An 18,042-nucleotide genomic window follows, 5' to 3' on the forward strand; every position below is an offset into this window, starting at 1 on the left:
GTTAGGTTTATGCCCCTTCACTCCCCTGTGCAGTCACATATGGACACGTGACAGCCTTGCTTATTATTAGAGCTGGCTGAAAAAATTTTGATGAAGCAGCTTTTCATCAAAAATTCAGTTTTCTTGGATTTAAAACATTTCGTGGGGACACGTTGATTTTGACAATGTTTTTGATGGGGAAATGTTGAAATGAATCATTTTGACTTTCTTCTGTCATTTCAATAATAATGAGACATTTCATTTTGATACGGTAATAATATTTTGTTTTCAACTTGTAGGAGAAACTATTACATTTAATATTATATGTTTATATTATATTTAATATAACATCTAAGTCAGCACAAAATTATTTAAAATGATAACATCAAAATGGACCATTTTTACCTTATTGAAAGACACATTCTAATCTTATTGAAAGGAAATGTTTCAACACTATACAAATTAATTCAACAATGTTTAAACAAAATTTTTCAATGGTCCTGAATCCAAAGTTTTTGGAATTCTTATTTTTTATTTTTGGGGGGGCTGGAGATTTTGAAATTTCAGCTGTTTGTTCTGATTTGAAATGATTTTTTTAAAAATATATTGGAATTTCCCATGGAATGAAAATTCTTTCTGACCAGCTCTTCCCATAATGTCTTTCATCCAAGGATCTCAAAACCCTTTACATACATTAATTCCTGCCTAACGTCCCTATCAGTCAGATAAGTGGTGTTACATACATTTTCTACATCAGGGGTCGGCAACCTTTCAGAAGTGGTGTGCCGAGTCTTCATTTATTCACTCTAATTTAAAGTTTCACGTGCCAGTGACACATTTTAATCTTTTTAGAAGGTCTCTTTCTATAAGTCTATAATATATAACTAAACTATTGTTGTACGTAAAGTAAATAAGGTTTCAAAATGTTTCAGAAGCTTCATTTAAAATTAAATTAAAATTCGGAGACCCCTAGACCGGTGACCAGGACCAGGGCAGTGTGAGTGCCACTGAAAATCAGCTCATGTGCTGCCTTCAGCACCCATGCCATAGGTTGCCTACCCCTGGTCTAAGTGTTAGACTGAGCCTTTAGGGTGAACCATGAGTAAGATGTACTGTGTAACTGGTCCATCCCAGGACAGAAATGTGACTCATCTGGCTAGATTGACTTGGACTACATAGAATCATAGAACATACCCACACAGAGGTGAAAACAGGAGTCAGAGTCCTCCCCTTCCCTCCCTTCCCCTTACCCCCCTCCCCACACACACATACCTGTTGCACCCGTTTACAGGTTAGCTAGACCTTGGACACCTGCTACTTCCTGACTCCAGAGCACATGGACAGGAAGTGGATGGAATCTTGGCTCTGGCCACACAATGCAATGGCCACCAGAAGTGAGCAGGCATTGGTTGGTGCTGATTATATAATTTGTTGCTGGCGTAGGCAGCTACACAGGGGTTTCATTCTTAGAGCTTCATATTACCACTCATCATAGGGCTTGTGACCAGTCAACCATCCCTTGTGAAACTGTAATGTCTGGAACTTATGGAGAGGCTGTCAGAAATAAAAGCTAACATCCGCTTGCAGGGCGGTCTCACTGTCATGTTTCCACAAAGACTCAGGATGGCTACTGCCCACCCATGAGCTAGATTGTGCCACAAGGGCATAGCCCATAGCAAGGGCCCTTTACTTCTGTGCGCCTGGACCCAAGGCTGTGTAGCCTGTTCAGGGCCGTAATGGATGTTCTTATTCCCCTGTACCAGACCAGTCAAAATATAGCTCTTAAAGTGGAATGGTTATGCAAGGCAAAGGCCCAAAGAATAACAAGACAACAAAAATCTGCTATTTATAGATTTTCATAGAATCATGTTTCCAATCAACTGGTTTGTTTTTTTTAACTCGGTACATTTTTTAATTCCCCTTCTGCATCTGCAGCTCAACCATTGCAGCACTGGAACAGCTTATGAGAACCGCAAAGTGAAACCCACTAGAAACAGACTAGTCTAGATTCACCCACTATTCAAATCTGGAAAGTAACCAAACATCCTAAATGGTGAGACGTTCAGTAGGATTTTGAATATGCTCAAAGAATCACAAACAATTTACTCAAGACAATATATTTACTGGTGCTCATTTTTTTTCCATTTGGAATGTTTTTGTTTTCCACTTGCTATGGAAGATGTTGTAGACTTCTAAAAACTCGATTTGCAATGTGTGCGTAAATACATCTCTTGGCTTAAAATTCTGACTTGTGTTATAGCTGCAGAATGCTAGAAAGACTTGATGAAGGTTTTTGTCTGCATTGAGCTCAGCTGGCCAGCTATGAATAGAATGTAAAAATATATTTTGTTGTTTTCAGAGAAAACCAGACTAATTTGTAAATTTCTTTTGTTTGAAGCCAGTCATCTTTAAAACATTATAGTGGAAATAGAACATCAACTGTAAAGGAAAGAAGGGGCCCCCATGGTATTCCTTAAATAGACTTGTCTGACAAATATCAGCATAGATGTACATTGTGCCAGTATCCTGTGGTTATATAAATATGAGTGCATAAAACAAAACCTGTATTGTTTTAACACTTTGGCAGACTCTTTATCACCAAGGTTCCCGTCACTTTTCTTTAACTCTTTCTAAAGCACCAGATGACCGAGGATAGTCTTTACATAGTAAACATGCAGCGTGAAGTGTTTGTAATAATATCCCGGTGATGTATTGAGGCCTCTTTTTGGAACGTGATATGCTTCTGTACAGTCATACAAATGTGGCTTCTCACAATACAATCAGCTGCTGAAACTCAACAGATAGAGCCCAAAACAGAAAAACCTGAGAATATCAGAAAGCTGTGCCAAAACAGGAAAATATTTCTCAGTAGTCAGCTTGGAGGAAATCAAACTGAATATCAGCTTTACATAAGAGATTATCAGGAGAGCTGGATGGGAACTGGATTTTCCATTTCATGGGAAATTCCACCATTTCCAAATTGAAGACTAAGGAAAAATGTAAGGGATATACAGGTGGGAGCTGATAGCTAGACTGAAGTCATCTTCATTTTTGCTAGTCTTATTTGTGAAAGAAACCTGAAGAATCCAGACAGGCTTCTCAGGCTGCATGGGAACATGAGACAAACCGAAAATCGTTGTGCTTGGGGACACTCAATTAAAGCCAAAATGGGATGTGTTTGGACTCTTTGTCTGAAAGCCATGTGCCAGGTGACTAGTCCTAATATCACCTGCCTGAGACGATGAGAGAGCCAGTCTTTTCGTGGCATGTCCGCAGTGGAAATCTGCCAGAGGACCATATTTCCCTTTGTTTAGGAATAAGAAGTTGCTGCTTGCTTCATGTACCCCAGCAGTGGCCATTTTTTCAGTCTAGCAGCAAGTTATGCAATGCAAAATTGTGGCTCACCTGTTCTACACTGAAGCTTTGCACTGCTGCAGCTACATAAATTGCTAGCCACTGAAGGATGAATCCTGAGCGTAGACAAAGCCAAATACAACAGAAATTGGGCATAGTCTGGTTGAAGGACAAAGCAATGCTTTATTTCTCAAATTAACATGGTCCAGGGATTAGGATGATGGAGTGCGACTTTGGGAATCTGGGTGCTCTTCCTGGCTCTGTCATTGACTTGTTGTTTGACATTGGCCAAGTCACTTCTTCCTTGATTTCTTGTCTATTTAGATTGTAATCTTATCAGGACAGAGTCCATGTCTTAGTCTGTGTCTATATGCTGCCTGGCACAATGGGGCCCTGATCTTGGTTGGTACCTTTAGCTACTGCTGTCATACAAATAATAATGAGCAAACATGAAAAAGTTCTGGTGCCTAGTAAAACATCCTGGGAATTTAGGTTTCTATATGCTCCATTATACCACATCACCCTTTTGTGAAGAACACAGATCAAGGAACGCTGATGGCAAAAACAGATGATCCTGCTTTCCCTTTGCTAGTGCTACCAGTGCATCCATGCTCTCTTCAGAGGTTAGCATTCTTATCTGGAGGGACATTTTCCTTTGCATAGAATTCCCCATAGCCCTTGGTATTTTCAACAGGTTGTAAGGATGATTAGTCTCATCAAAGCATCTAGTGTCCAACTTATTTTGCATTATCTTTTTGATTTCCTGGTTCCTGCAGTGTGGCGAGATGAAGGCATAGGCAATTCAGGAGTATGCAACCACTGCGTTTTTCAAGAGTTTGTTAGATACTTCACTGCTTTTTTGGCATCTTATAGGACACTCTGAGCTTCACACACCGAATTGATGGGAGTTCCCGATAGAGAAGGCCAGGTTGGCAGCTTTACAGAACCTGAGGGTTGCATCTATATGGCATAAAATCAAGCAGACTGCAAATGCCTTCATCTTGAATATGGAGATGCAAGCTGCAGAGACATTACCTCCTAACATACAATGCTACATTTTGATCTGATGGCTTCCTGCATCCTGGGAGCTGAAGTGTCCACAAACAGCTGCCTGTAGTGAAGATGAAGGCATCTGCAGTGTGCTCTGTTTCTGTCAATGTTCCAACTGGTTTTAACCATAGGTTCTCAGTGAGAACTACTAGTTGGTCTAGTCTAACGTTTTGGTACTGCCTAATTGCTAAGTTACCCAGTTAGTAATTTTCCATGTATATTATAACTTCCCCCAGAGTTATTACAGAAGTTGTAAGTAATCCACAATATGTCTGGGGTGGGGGGGCCCATGGAAGTCCCATGAGAGAAATAGCTCACTGAAACTTCAAGCTCTACTGGCAGAGCTTGTAAATTCCTTGAAAGAAATAACTGTTTCACATAAGTTTCAGGTCCTGCCGGGGCAGTCAGAGTTGGCAACGCACACAGGGCAAATAACCCCGTTCACACACTTACATTTTTATCTGCTGTAACTTGCATGAGGTTCCTGTCTCCTGTGGATGCCTGGAGGAGACTGTAACCTCCAGGTGGGATCTCACAAAAGTCACCCATGCAGCAAACCAATCCTTTCAATCACCAAACATTCCGGTATATGATACAGTTGATTAACCCTATAAGAATACCAGTAATATAAGGCTAGACAGAGGACAGATGTTGTTACCTCAGCTGGGAGATTTCATAGCTGGTGGGTCTTGCGATTAAGGCACTGGACTGGGACTTAGGAGATCTAGTTAAGTCCCTCTCTCTGCGTGACCTTGGGCAAGTCAGTGAATATCTCTGCCTCAGTTCCCCATCTGGAATAGGGGGAATGATAATCTTTTCCTTGTCTAGTTAGACTGTAAGATTTTCGGGGCAGATACTCTCTTGCTGTGTGTGTCCAACACAACTAACACACTGAAGCCATGATTATTATTGTAATATGAGCATCCTCCTGCTATAGACATGACATTGCATTGTACCATATTCTTCAAACACAAGCCACAGATCCATTTGTATCTTGTTCGCTATACAAACACAGTGCCAGACACCTCACAAGCTGACACTGAAAAAGTTTAGGAAAGACACATTGCAAAGTACAAGAAAGCACTCTGCTGGAGTAAGTCATTTAGAGCTTGAGATAGGAAAGTCTCACATTGACATCAGCGGGCAGCAAATTAGGCTCATAGACTCAACAGGGCAGACTGACATTTCAGGTCAGATCCTGATGCATCCAAACCTCCCATGGGCTTCACCAGGAGTTTTGGGCCCCTATCCTGTCAATGGCCATGCACAGGGGCACTCTGGCACCCACATGGCACCACTTGCAAGGGGGTCTTGCGTTTCAAAGACTGAACAATCAAATCCTTTATGCAACATCTGGTGGGAGTCTCTAGTCGATATATGGAGTCTGGGTCAACAGAGATACTGCATGGGAGCAGAGTTAAGGTTGGTGAAGGAATCTTAATTTCTTGTTTATTTACCATTGAATGTTTACTTCTGCTAAAAAAAACTGTAATTTTCCCTTTGTGCTTTATTCTGTAGACAAAGCTTATTCCCAGCCTTAAGGCTATGAAAGGAGGATTTGTTGTTGTTGTTGGGGTTTTTGTTGTTGTTGTTGTTGTTTTTTGGGGGGAGGGGGTGCTTTCAGTATTTATAAATTCTCCGAATACAAGAAAGCAACTGGAAATGGACCAAATTTCTTTATTTTGGCCAGGCAGCAATGATAGAAAATGACTACAGAGACAGAAAGAAGGATGCAGGCAGTATGAAGATTGCTTAAAGGCACATGACATGATGAAAAGCAGTTTATCAACACTTTCAACGTTCAGTTCGTGTGTTTTTTCATAACAATGATGAATGTTTAGTGGCATGAACATTTACTAAAGAAGTGAAGCAACTCCATGTAACTCAGGAATATAGCTGTAAGAAACTAACAGTGGCCCCACTTCAGCATAACACTTAAGAGCATGCTTAACTTTAAGCACAAGTATGAATGAAGTATATGGACCTGTTGAAGTCAAGCTGAAAGATGCACAAGTTTATGTGCTTTGCTGAATCGGAGCCAGAAAGGACTGTTACGATTATCTAGCCTGACCTCCTGTATAACTCAGGCCAGAGAATTTCACCTAGTGGTTCCTGCAATGATGGGAATTATTCCTCTTTATACATAAGTGGACATTACTGAGCCCAATAACTTGTGGTTGAGCTAGAGTGTAGCTTGTAGAAAAACATTCTGTTTTGATTTAAAGAGGTCAAGTGATAATGAATTTCCCACATCCCTGGAGAAGCTGTTCCACTGGTTAATTACCCTCACTTTTCAAAAGTTGTCTTATTTCCAGTTTTATTTTTTCTAACATTTGCATCCTCTCGTGTTTTTTTCTGTTAGCTCAGAGAGCTCCATAATTATGTAGAAGATGCACTGGAAATGTTTAAATACAGCAGTAGAAGGCAGCTTAAAAAACAAAACAAAACAAGCACATTCTTAATTTTTCTTGCACTGAGGTGAAGGGAAACAAGATAGCAAAGACTAAGTGGATAGTTTTGAAGAGGAAAATTTGATCAGCATCATATGTGCTGCATGGAGTAAAATGATACAATCCCCCACATGGAGTTGTAATGAAGATATTCTACATATCAGGCATCAGGCATCTATTAAAAATCTGAAGATTTGACATACTGCCCAATAGCCTGTGTTTGGCAAATGAGAAGGACATTATATTTCATAGTATCAAGAATGAAAAAAGTGGAAACATGGACACATTGCTAAGGAGTACAAAAGGACAGCACAAGACTGTAGCGACAAAATCAGAAAGACTACGGCACAAAATGAGTTACACCTGGCAAGGGACATAAAAAGCAATAAGAAGAAGTTATTTAAATACATTAGGAGCAAGAGAAAGATGAAGGAAAGTGCAGGTCTTCTACGTAGCAGGGAAGAAGAACTAATAACTGATGACATCAAGAAGACTAAGGTGTTCCGTGCCTTTTTGCTTCACTGTCCGCTAAAAAAGTTAACAGTGACCAAATACTCAACACAATTAATATTAACAACAAAGGAGAAGGAACACAAGCCAAAATAGGGAAAGAAGAGGTTAAAGGCTATTTAGCTAAGTTAGTTGTATTCAAGTCAGCAGGATCTGATGAAATTCATCCTAAAGTACTTAAAGAACTAGCTGAAGCAATCTCAGAACCATTAATAATTATCTTTGAGAACTCAGGGAGGATGGGTAAGGTGGGTCCTAGAGGACTGGGGAAGGGCAAACATAGAACCTATTTTTAAAAAGGGGAACAGAGAGGACCTAGGGAACTATAGACCACTCAGCTTAGCTTTGACACCTGGAAAGATACTGGAACAAATGATTAAACAATCAGTATGTAAGAACCTGGAGGATAATAAGGTGCTAAGGAATAGCCAGCGTGGATTAGTCAAGAACAAATCAGACCAAACCAATCTAATTTCCTGCTTTGACAGGGTTAATAACCTAGTGGATAGTGGAGAAGCAGTAGATGTGAAATATCTTGATTTTAATAAGCTTTTGATACAATCCCACATGAAATTCTCATAAACAAACTAAAGAAATATGGTCTAGATAAAATTTTGACAAGGTGGGTGCACAACTGGTTGAAAGACTGTCCTCAAAGAGTAGTTATCAGTGGTTCACTATCAGATTGGGAGGGTGTCTCTAGAGGAGTCCCACAGGGGTCAGTCCTGGGGCTGGTACTATTCAATGTTTTCATTAAAGACGTACATAATGGAGTAAAATTAAAAATGTATTTAATTTATTTAATTTATAAAAATTGTGGATTACACCAAACTGTAAGGCTTTGCAAGCATTTTGGAGGACAGGATTAGAATCCAAAACAACAAATTGGAGAATTGGTCTGAACTCAACAAGATGAAATTGAATAAAGACAGGTGCAAAATACTATACTTAGGAAGGAAAAATCGAATGCACACCTACAAAATGGGGATAACTGAGTAGGTGGTAATACTGCTGACAAGGATCTGGAGGCTATAGTGTAGCACCAATTGAATGTGAGTCAACAAAGTGATGCAGCTGTGTAAAAGTCTAATATCAGTCTGGGATATATTAACGGGAGTGTCATATATAGGACGCAGGCAGTAATTGTGCCACTCTGTTCAGCACTGATGAAGGCCTCAGCTGGAGTACTGTGTCCAATTCTGGATCATAGAATCATAGACGATTAGGATCGGAAGAGACCTCAGGAGGCCACCTAGTCCAACCCTCTGCTCAAAGCAGGACCAACCCCAATTAAATCATCCCAGCCAGGACTTTGTCACACTTTAGGAAAGACGTGGATAAATTGGAGAGAGCCCAGAGGAGAGCAACAAAAATGATAAAAGGATTACAAAATCTCACCTATGAGGAAGGGTTAAAAAACAAAACTGGGTACGTTTAGTCTTCAGCAAAGATGACTGATGGAGGATCTGATAATAGTCTTGAAATACGTTAAAGGCAGTTATAAAGGAGATGGTGATCAAGTGTTCTCCATGTCCACTGAAGGTAGGACAAGAAGTAAAGGGCTTAACCCTACAGCAAGGGCGATTGAGGTTAACAGGCTTCCAAAGGAGATTGGGACAGCCCCTTCACTGGAGATTTTTAACAATAGGTTGGACAAACATGTCAGGGATGATCTAGGTTTACTTGGTCCTGCCTGAGCGCAGGGGCAGGACTTGATGGCCTCTGAAGGTCCCCTTCTAGCCCTACATTTCTATGGTTCTGCGCAATGCCAGATACCATTATTAGCACCTACCATTCGCTTCTCACTGCTTACTGGGTCCAGTTGATCTTTCTTTGGGCCAAATACTGCCAGTCTATTGTACCACTCCAGGAGCACCCCAGGGAAGGAACTGCATCTCAGGCAGACACCATTTTCTCTCTGCTCCCTCTCCCCTTGTTCTTGGGGATGGGCTATATCATCAGGAAATTACAACCTCCCCTATCCTGGCTCAGCTGCACTGAAGCCAAAGCTCCATCCATTCCCCATCCCTCCCCACTCACTCTACCCATTCCTTGCCTCTCACCGACTTTAGGAAGGGCATAAGCAGGTGCCTAGTATGGCTTATTCCTGCATGTTTAGGCATAAGGTCCAGGTAGGCTGCATAAGAATTGAAGGAGGTTCTTACTTATCTGCCTGGGCATGTAATTTAGGTCACACTCTAACCCCTAGCATGTATGCGCCGAAGTCCTGGCTGGGGGTGATTTAGAAGTATGTAGGAATGAAACAATAAATAAAACCAAATTGTGGTCAGATGTTTGGCTGCATGTGTGTGTTCTCTCTGCAAGGTGTCCTGAGTCTGGCCAGAGACCCCGTACTGCAGGCTCTGATCAAACTGCCCAATAAATCCACAGACTTCATTCATAGCGAAGGAATTTGGTCAGGTTTATTGTCAACGAGGCCCGGTCCTAATGCCCCAGCTCAATGGTTACAGGTACCCTAACACACGTATGCCCATTGCAATGGACTAGCTCAGTTAATGGCAGGATTTTCCATTATCCCCTAGGCCAGCCAAAGACACTCCCTCTGAGATACATCTTTATACACAGATACAAACAAGTTTCGTATTGGATGCCACCCGATACCTTGTACATGTTGCTTTAATCAAAACATCTCTATCCATCATGCTGTCATCCTGACCTCATCTTTAAAATGGGTCAGCGTGTTCAGGGGCAGCTCCAGGCCCCAGCACGCCAAGCACGTGCTTGGGGCGGCACGCCACGGGGGGTGCTATGCCGGTTGCTGGGAGGGCAGCAGGCGGCTCCAGTGGACATCCTGCAGGCGTGCCTGCGGAGAGTCCACTGGTCCACCGGAGCCGCCTACCACCCTCCTGGCGGCCAGCAGAGTGCCCCTCGTGGCATACCACTGTGCTTGAGGCGGCAAAATGTCTAGAGCCGCCCCTGAGCTGTTCCTGTTATCTTTGGGGAATGTGTTTGGTATCGAGGTATTCTGGTACCACTTTTCTGGAATGTGCGTATATATTCTTATGCCCAACACTACTTAGGAATGTGTGTTTCTGCAATATCAGCCCTGTTCTTGCTAGATTCTGTGAGCAGGGCCTGCCTCTTGCTCACAAGTTAACTTTGCTTTATATCAGCAAAGTATTGGCTACTTTAGCCCAGGCCTCAGGCCTCATACCAGGCCTCTGATACAAGGGCTTATGTTTCAGCCCTCTTTCTGCTACACAAATGAGTGGAAAATGAAGAGAAGAGACATTGAAGTCCAGTTTTTGGCACCTCTACTCATGGTGAGCAGCAGAAGATTACTCTCTGAGCGGCACTCTTGAAATCAGTGGAGTTACACTAGCATAAAATTTAAGTAATACCGTGATGAATAGAGCTAGGAATTTTCTGACAAAATGTATTTTTCATCAGAAATTCAGAAAAACCAAAACTATTCATGAGAAAGTGTCAGTTTTTGCCAAATTTCCTGTTTCAAAAAAAAATAAATAAATAAACACAGAAAAACAAAAATTGGGGGAAAAAAACACCCAAAGTTTTTAAATTGTCAAAACTTGCCATTGTGACATTTTCTAAAGGAAAAGTTTGATGTTTCAGGTCAAAATGACTTTTTGTTTCAAAATGTGTTTAATAAAAAAAAAAGTAAAAAAAAATTTAAAGGGTTGAAATCAAAATGAAACACTTCAGAGTTATGACAATGAAGTGTTTTGGTTAATCTGATCCTAACCTTTTTTTGACTTCATGAAAATTGTCAAGACTTTGACTTAGCATTGCAGTTACGAACAGGAAAAAATTCCATATTGAAAAACTGTGTGTGTAAGTGTACTTCCACTTGCCCTGATGGCCAGAGTGGCCAATTAACCTATTAGGCTGCAAGCTGGGGGATATTTGAGCTGAGAGGAAAACCTTAATGATGAAGCCCAGCTGGGAAGAACAGATGGGGCCTCTGTAAAACTGGGGAGCTGGTAGCAGAAAGGGGGCTGCAGGGAAGTCGTTGGTAGTCACTCCCTGGGGGAAGGGAGGTGTGGTTGGGGCTACAGAATTTAGTCTGTAGTTACTCCGTAGAACAGGGATCTGCAACCCTTGGTATGCAGCTCGCCAGGGAAAGCACCCTGGCGGGCCTGGCCAGTTTGTTTACCTGCCGCGTCCGCAGGTTCGGCCAATCGCAGCTCCCTCTGGCCGTGGTGTGCTGCTTCAGACCAATGGGGGCTGCAGGAAGTGGCGCGGGCCGAAGGACGTACTGGCCGCTGCTTCCAGCCACCCCCATTGGCCTGGGATGATGAACTGCGACCAGTGGGAGCTGTGATCAGCCGAACTTGTAGATGCGGCAGGTAAACAAATCGGCCCGGCCCACCAGTGTGCTTACCCTGGCGAGCCACATGCCAAAGGTTGCCGATCCCTGCCGTAGAAGGAGAGAGCTTGGGCTGGCAAAGCCAGGGGAGTCAATAGGTACAGGGAAGACCAGGGGCGGTTCTAGGCAGCCTGCGGGAGGTCCGCCGAAGCCGCGGGACCAACGGACCCTCTGCAGGCAAGCCACCAAAGGCAACCTGCCTGCTGCCCTCGCTGCGACCGGCAGAGCGCCCCCAGTGGCTTGCCGCCCCAAGCACGCACTTGGCATGCTGGGGCCCGAAGCCGCCCCTGGGGAAGACTCAGGGAAAAGGCAATAAGGTTTAGGATGGTGCAGACATTGGCTGCTAATAAGAGGATCCCTGAGTTGGAACCTGGAGTATCTGAGTACTGCCTGAGACCATTTGTTGGGAAATACTTTGCTACCCCAGAAGGAGAGGACTATAGTGACCTGGCTGGAGGGCTAAGCCATGAAGAAAGAGCATCCTGAGTCTCAGAGAGCAAAAGAGTACAGCAGGGGGAGCAGCAGAAGGGGGATCTGGACCTGGAAGTATAACCCATCCCCAGAGTGGCCAGGAGGAGGCGTTCCTAGTAGTGAGGGCATCCTGTGACAGATGGGGAAACTGTTTCTCATGGCGCCAGTTCTAGTGGTAAATCAGGCTGTTGCAATGGAAGATAGCATAGAAGTCCATGCAAGTACAAGGTTACCAATTACAAGGCAAACATCTGGAGAGAATAAATACTGCAAATCCACCCTTCTCAGAGTAGGCAGTTCTATAACATCTGCTGGGAAACAGATTAAATAAAATGAAGGTGTAATTAGATTCTTTTGTTTGTGAGTGGAATGAGTAAAACAATGATACACTTCCAATCTGGGGGGTGGAGAATTAGCTGCTCAATTCCTATTAATATTGCTAGGCATTATGTGGCTAATTTCATGTGCACTCATCCCTTAAAACCACTCAATTATATACTCCAACTGTATTGCATTTTCATATGTAAAAGGGCTGGGTTGTGGAGATGTATGGTTGATTTTTCTGCCTGCCCCCCCCCCCCCCCCCAGCAGCAGCCATGAAGAGAATTTTTGAGGCCAAGGAAACATTAAAGGCCTGCTCAAACACCCAACTGCATCAGTGTGAGTCTTTCCAGTGACTTCAGTATGTGGAGCGATTCCTAAGTAATCCCATACCCCTACATATTTCTCTTCTCTGCCTTTCCTTGTGCTCAATCACTCTTCTCACCTGTCTTAGACCTTGTCTTGTCACATTCCCTTTCCCTTAAAACACAATGATAAATCTAAGGGGGGCTTTTCCCCCCAAGTCAGCTGGTGGGGTGACTCACCAGAAATAAAGCTGTGGGAAATCAGCAGGCCTTTATCAAAACCAATGACTATTAATTGGGGGAGGAATAGCTCAGTGGTTTGAGCATTGGCCTGCTAAACCCAGGGTTGTGAGTTTAATCCTTAAGGGGACCATTTAGGGAAGTGGGTAAAAATCTGTCTGGGGGATTGGTCCTGCTTTGAGCAGGGGGGTTGGACTAGATGACGTCCCTTCCAACCCTGATTTTCTATAGCATAAAAAATATCACCAAGCTGAGGTCTTAAGAGTACATCCACACAGGTGTAATTCCTGGCTAAGATAGACATACATACTCTGGCTCCACCCTAGCTACTACCTAAAACTAGCAGCGTGGCTGCAGTGACACAGGCAGCAGCTTCTGGTGACTGTCCAAGTATCCACCCCGGGTGTTGGGTGAGATTGTACAGGGGTGGCTAGCACTGTCTGTTCCACCACAGCCCACTGCTGGTTTTAGGTGCTAGCAGAGCTAGTGCATGTACACGTACCCCAACTGGGAATTACCCACAGGCATTCTCCCATCAGCCTCTGTTAAAGTGTTACCTGCCATTGGAACAGCTCTCCTGACCTCCTTTCTCTTGAACCGTTAGTCATTTAATGTCATAAAAACAAACAGTGTCTGTCTAAACATCCCTTCCTCTCTTCACAGCTCAGTTTAAGCTGCTGTGATGTCACCATTTTGCTCATTCTCTATACGGCCAGTTGAGAATTTTCAGTCAGCACTTTTTGTTTTTCTAAAAATGTCTGTCTTTGAGGGACCCCTCCCCAAAAAAATGGGTTTTTGACAAGATGATTTTTTTAACAGAAAATACATATTTGCCTCAAAAAATTGAGGTTTCATTAGAAAACCAAAACCTTTTTTTAATTAAATACTGAACAATTTTTGGTTTCCAACAGTTTTCAGCTTAAATGTTTTGGGTTTTGTTTGCCAAAAACTCCAAACAATCATTTTTCAGATTTCTGATGGGAAAAATCAATTTTTTCCCAAAGCGAGAACCTCTTTTTTCAATCAGCAGTAATTATCCAGTCATCAGAGAATCTTCCAGCCTGAAACAGGGCCTACATTTCTAATATAAAAAACAAGAAAAAATGAATAAATATATAATCTTTCAGACCTTTCTTATCCTTCATAATGAAGAAAAAAGTGCCTAAGCACATATTTCCTCCCTTGCAAGTCTCCTTTAAATAATAGATAACATAATGGGGTCTTGTTCCATAACCAAGGTTCCTAGACATTGTGGTAATCATAACAAATAATAATAATTAGTAATGTTCACGAGTGTAACTGGAAGCACAATCTGGCCCACTGCAGCAAAACAATTAGTGGTGCGCTAATGATTTGTTACAAATCATTTGATAGTTTTTATAATTTTCTTATTCACTAAATGTCCATGAGCAGATCCTGATTTTTCTCATTTGTCATTTGGAATTGTTTGCCAGATAATATCTGGGAATGATCCTTGTTCTCCAGCCTGTTCACAAGAGGTGAAATCCTGATCCCATTGAAGTCAATGGGGAGTTTTGCCATTGATTGTAATGGGGCCAGGGTTTCACCTGCAGAGTTTGTTGGGAGTACAAAATGGGCATTCAGTGGCACAGTCTGAATTTTTACTAAGTCACATGGTATGGTTTGGCTCCCTGATTGGATGAATGCAATTCATGAATAAGGTTTCTGGTGGGAATTCTTATGGAAAAGCCTTTTAAATCCACTCTCAGCTAATATCCTTCAGGACTGCCTTTGAATTCTCTGTTGCAATGATCATTCCAGCCAATAAACTCACGCGAGAGGATCAGCACGTCAGCATGCTAATCGTTTCCTGTGACTGAATTTTGACAGAATTACAAAATTGGTGGATGAAGGGAAAGCGGTCAGTGTAATAGTATCATACACTTTAGTCTAATCCAAACGTATCTCACTGTTGCTCAGAGAGACGGGAGTGATTGTTGAGGGGAAAATAGACAAAAGTTTGCAGTACCACTATAGCAGCAACAAAAGGCTGGCAGTTTTGGGCTGGATATACAAAGCCATTAGCTCTCAGAGCAGGGATATGATAGTCCCTCTCTATAAGGCTCTGTATGACTGCACTCAGAATATTGCATTTGATATTACCAGGAAAATGCTGACAAATCAGAGGAAGGTCAGACAAAGGCAACAAAAGCAAGCAGGAGGCTGGAGTGTTTGACTGGAGTTCTAGGAAAATCAGCCTTTGAGAAGTAATTAACTGACCTATTTAATGCTAAGCTTACATGGGTTTGTGCCTCAAGCACTAAGCACAGCATTTGATTACAGCAAGACAAATGCTAAGACAACAAGTAGAGCCCTAAAAATCATAAACCCAGATGAATTAGGAAGCTACAGGCACATGTAATAAACAAGAGAACTGAGTTGTGGGGCCATAATTCTAACTTTCCTGGGAACATCATAAACTACAAGAGCAAAGCATATGATTATGCAGTCACATTATGGTGTCATTATGTAATCACCGTGAGTTGTTTATTCAGTCACTGGAACCCAGAGCTGGAATTATAGTCCCATAATTCAGTGCGTTCTTTTTTTATTTGATGCAAAATGGGTATGAATCTCAAGTCTATTAGGTGCCCACGTTGGCTCCCCTCCTCCTCTTCCACTCATTTTATATCACCCCTTCCCTGCTACCCTGTTGCTATCTCCAACTCCTTCCTGATGTCCTTCCCTGCCTGTGCCAAAGGAAGACTGGTCTTGTGACTAAGATTAGCGTTAAGTGAATAACAGATTTTTGTTGTGTTTGGCCAAACTGAAAAATTGAGAGGGGAGGCGGGGACAGGACAAAAAGCCTGGCAAATCAAGAAAACTTTTGTTTCAGAGCATATGAAATGTTTTGCTTCACTCTTTTCACCCTCTTTTTAAAAATAAAATTCAAGTAAAATGTGAAAGGAAAGTTGTTTTGAAATGGAATGGATTTGTTTAAAAAAAAATTGATTGAAACAGTTGGGCGACTTCATCACAAATTTGTGATATGTTTCAGTCGACCAACAATAGCTTTGGCTGAAAAATGTTACCTGTCTAATTAAGGTGCTGGTCTGGGACTCAGCAGATGTGGATTCCAGACCCAATCCTGCCACTGATTCCCTGTAACCTGGTGCAAGTCACATTGAGCTCTCTCTGTGCTTCTGTTCCCCATCTGCAAAGAGGGCTGTTAAACCTGCCTGAGGCTGTTTTTTCTAGTTGGACTGTAACCTCTTCAGGGTAGGGACTGTTCTTTCTGTGTATCTGTACAGTGCCTAGCACAATAAGTATTGGTTGGGGTCTCTTGGTGTTTCTTAAACATACATAATTGTTACAGGCTACAGTAAAACATTGCACTGTTAAAATACTTTTTATCCTATTTCCTTTGTACAACATTGTTTTTTCTCTGAGTCAGTGTATAGCCCTATGTTTGCATATCACATACACAAATATTGATCATGTTTGAGAAAAGGACAATCAATATTCCAGTGAAACAGTAAAAAGACAACACACAAGCTATGGAAAGAATACAGGTAAACTATGCTGAAAACTCCCACCCTACCAGCAAATTCATTTGAAGCCAGCCACAGGCATATGCCACTTGAGCAGACAAAACATTGTAGCTTCTGATGGTCTCTCTCTCACACACACGCAGAGATCTGTAGAGGCTTCTTATTTTCCCTCTTTCCCATTGACCTTACTTTTTCTACCAAAAAGACACTTTCTTGTTAATTCCTTTATTTTACATACCCTGCAGCACTCTTTTCCAAAGCACCCTCGTGGTATAACCCAACTACAGGGATAACATACTGTAACTGTTCACTGCTTAAAACGTAGGCAGAAAGAGCAGAGAGTCCCTTTTTCCAGTGTCTGTTGATATTTTAAATTAAAAGGGGAAGGAGATTTGAGTCAGTTACACTCAAAGGCATTTTTAGCTGCCATCACATTCTGAAAATGCAAAGTATGCATTACACTGCCATCTAGTGACCTGAAACCCAAATGGCCTATATTGTCTAAAGCAGGGTCCTGCATGCTCCCTTCCTAAACTGTGTCAGGGAGATCTCAGTGACTGGTGGTTGAGAAACTCTGGTCTAAGCACCCACTCTCTTATCTCTTTGTATCCAATTTGAGGCATGAGTCTGACTTAACTGTTCAAAGCCACTGAGTGCAGTGACTTCATCTGGAGCGGGGCTGCTCAGCACCTCTGAAGATCATGTGTTTGTCTCATTCAGAAACTGAGGCAACCAAAGTCAATAACGGAGTTTGGAAAATTAGGCCAAAGACTTGCTATGGGTTCAAAATGAGACAAAGATTCCTAATAATGAGGGAGATGGTTACAATTGGCCACAAGTAGGTAGCAATTTCCCCAACTTGTTACCCTTTTCCCACCTTAAATATAGTTTTTAGATCACTGTGGATCAAAAAATCAACTCAAGAATATGAGATGATGGCAGGTGATCCCCCAAACGCCTTCCCTCTCCGAACGCCTTTGCGCGCACAGCATTGTGTTGTTGTTTAACGGCCCTTCAATGGCTTTCAGCATTCTCACCAATATATTGTGACTCCTGAAGTAATCCAGGCACAGCTGGTGCAACCAGTCCACAATGGAAAATTGTCTGAGTTCTGGAAAGGGGCCGCCTCTTAGTTCCTGGAGCCTGGCCCCTCAGAAAGACAGTTCTTTCGAAGGTTCTTTACATGCTTAATATGGCTATTCCAAATGACTGTAAAAATATCTCCAGCCACAGATTATTCCTTTTCATCAAGGTTCAAGATTGTCTTATCACAGTGCTGCCCAGCCTGTGGCTGATGAAATTCCAATGCAAATTCCATTTGCTATGCAGCCATTGCATCCACTAGCTACAAGGAGAGGCAACTTAATAGCAGGACAGGCTGCATGGACTAGTGGGTACAAACACTGGACTGACAGCAAAGGATTCGTCAGTTGCAATTTGACACCCCTTCTCTTAGTCAAGTTACTTCACTATTACCCATCAAATTTTGGGTGCCCAACTTG

The sequence above is a fragment of the Chelonoidis abingdonii genome, chromosome 3 (assembly GCF_003597395.2).
Source record: "Chelonoidis abingdonii isolate Lonesome George chromosome 3, CheloAbing_2.0, whole genome shotgun sequence".
NCBI classification, from domain to species: Eukaryota; Metazoa; Chordata; order Testudines; family Testudinidae; genus Chelonoidis; species Chelonoidis abingdonii.